This window comes from Hemiscyllium ocellatum, unplaced genomic scaffold (genome assembly GCF_020745735.1).
Source record: "Hemiscyllium ocellatum isolate sHemOce1 unplaced genomic scaffold, sHemOce1.pat.X.cur. scaffold_1139_pat_ctg1, whole genome shotgun sequence".
In the NCBI taxonomy this organism is placed as follows: domain Eukaryota; kingdom Metazoa; phylum Chordata; class Chondrichthyes; order Orectolobiformes; family Hemiscylliidae; genus Hemiscyllium; species Hemiscyllium ocellatum.
Genome location: NW_026867686.1, coordinates 40001 through 42679, shown reverse-complemented (window position 1 = coordinate 42679; position 2679 = coordinate 40001). Strand labels below are relative to the sequence as shown.

General features: G+C 48.2%; 1 non-coding gene across 1 annotated transcript; it reads right to left on the bottom strand.

Moving 5' to 3' along the window:
• Positions 1-817: 817 nt before the first annotated feature.
• trnal-uaa (transfer RNA leucine (anticodon UAA)) lies at positions 818-937 on the bottom strand. The gene is made up of 2 exons: positions 900-937; positions 818-863 (listed from the first exon to the last, which is right to left on the bottom strand). It is a non-coding gene; the product is annotated as a tRNA-Leu (tRNA).
• Between the last annotated feature and the right edge of the window lie 1742 nt (positions 938-2679).

Genomic DNA, 2679 nt, shown 5'->3' with positions numbered 1-2679 from the left:
CACGCTCTCTCTCTCACACATACACACAGACTCACTTTCTCACACACACACTCTCACTCACATACAGACATATACACCTCTCACACACACACACATAAAGGCACCCTCTCTCACACGCTTACACACAATGTCTCTCTCACACACAAACACACACACACAAACTCTCTCTCTCTCTCTCTCTCTCTCTCTCTCTCTCACACACAGACACAAACAAAATGAGGTCAGGAGCTGAGTGACCCTGGGGCATCCCAAACTGGGTGTCACTGAGCAGGTTATTGCTGAGCAGGTGCTGCTCGATAGCCCTGTTGGTGAGCCCTTCCATCACTTTTCCGAGGATTGGGAAGAGATCGACGGGAGTGGAATTGGCTGAGTTGGATTTGTCCTGCTTTTTATGTGCAGGACACACCTGGATAATTTGGCAGATGGCCAGGTAGATCCCAGTGTTGTCACTGTCCTGGGAGAACTTGGCTCGAGGAAGGGCATGTTGTGGAGCAGCAGCGTTCAGGAGCAGTGCCAGAATCTTGGCAGGGCCCATAGCCTTTGCAGTGTCCAGTGTCTCTTGATGTGAGACGGAGTGAATGTAATTGTTTGAAGAATGGTGTGTGTGATGGTGGGGAGCACAGGAGGAGACTGAGGAAGATGATCCAGTGGGCACTTGTGTCTGAAGATTGTTGTAAATGCCTCAGCCTTATCTTTGAAACCGAGGGGTTGGACTCTTCCATGTTTGGGAAGGGGGAGTGACTCCTCTCCAAGAAGATGTGAAATTTGGGGACAGCGTGTGGGTGTGGGAAGGTTTGTTTGGGGTAAAAGGGAGACATGTCAGGAGTGGGATTTGAACCCACGCCCCTAGAAAGGGACCAGAATTCACAAGGCCAGATGCAGAGCAAGGACTAACACGCCTTAAGTCTGGTGCCTTAGACCACTCGGCCATCCTGACAGGATGGTGATTCCCGATCTCTTTCTCACTCTGCACAGTTAGTCACCTTGCCCTTGTGCAGACACAAAATACAATTCCGCATTTCTGCAGCTCCCTTGCATTCACACTCAACAACAATCCCTCATATAGAGTCTGTCTCTCTCTCACACACTCTCTCTCACACACACACACACACACACACACACACACACAATCTCTCTCACACACATACACAAATTGTCTCTCTCTTTCACACACACACTCACACTCTCAGTTTCTCTCACACACACAAATTCTCACTCCCTCTCTATCTCTCACACACATTAACACATTCTCTCTCACATGAACAGACAAACACACACTCTCTATCATACACACTCTCAGTCTCTCACACACACACTCACACACACACACGCACACCCTTTCTCTCTTTCACACACACACTCTCTCACATGCGCACACAAACACACACTCTCTATCACACACACTCTCACTCTTTCTGTCTCACTCACACACAAACACACTCTCTCACAAAAATAAGACTCTCTCTCACGCACACACAAATTCTCTCTCTCTTTCACACACACACCGACATGCACTCACACTCACTCTCTCTCACACAGACAGACACACTCTCTCACACACACAAAATCTCTCTCTCTCTCTCTCACACACACACACACATTCTCTCTCTCTCTCACACACACACTCACTCTCTCACATGCACACACACACTCTCTCACACACACACACTCAAACATACTCTCTCACACACATACAAATTCTCCCTCTCTCTGTCACACACATGCATGCTCACACACTCACTCTCTCTCTCACACACAAACACTCTCTCAAACACACACGCACTCCCTCTCACACATACAAACACATGCACACACACTCTCTCTCTCACACAGACACTCACATGCACACACAATCTCTCTCACACTCACACACACACTCTCTCTCTCTATCTGTCGCTCACACCCACACACAAACACACTCTCAGCTGAAAATATGTTGCTGCTTAAAGCACAGCAGGTTAGGCAGCATCCAAGGAATAGGAAATTCGACGTTTCGGGTATAATCCCTTCATCATTCCTGATGAAGGGCTTATGCCCGAAACGTCGAATTTCCTATTCCTTGCATGCTGCCTAACCTGCTGTGCTTTAACCAGCAACACATTTCAGCTGTGATCTCCAGCAACTACAGACCTCATTTTTTACACAAACACACACTCACACACGCACTCTCTCCCTCTCACACGCACATACACACACACTCTCCCTCTCACACACACATTCTCTCTCACACACACATTCTCTCACACAAACACACATTCTCTCTCTCTCTCTCTCTCTCTCACACACACACACACACACACACACACATACATGCTCCCTCTCACGCGCTCACATACACACAATCTCTTTCACACATACACACATGCACTCACTCACACACACACTCTCTCACACACACACTCTCTATCTCTCACACACACACACACACACACACACACACACACACACACACTCCCTCTCACATGCCCACACACACATGCACACACACACTCTCTAATACACACACAAACACTCTCTCTCACATGCACACATACACACACTCTCTATCACGCACACACACACACACACACACACACACACGCACGCACACACACACACACACGCACACTCTCTCTATCACACATACAATCTCCCACATGGACACACACTGTGTCACATGCACACACATGCACTCTCTCT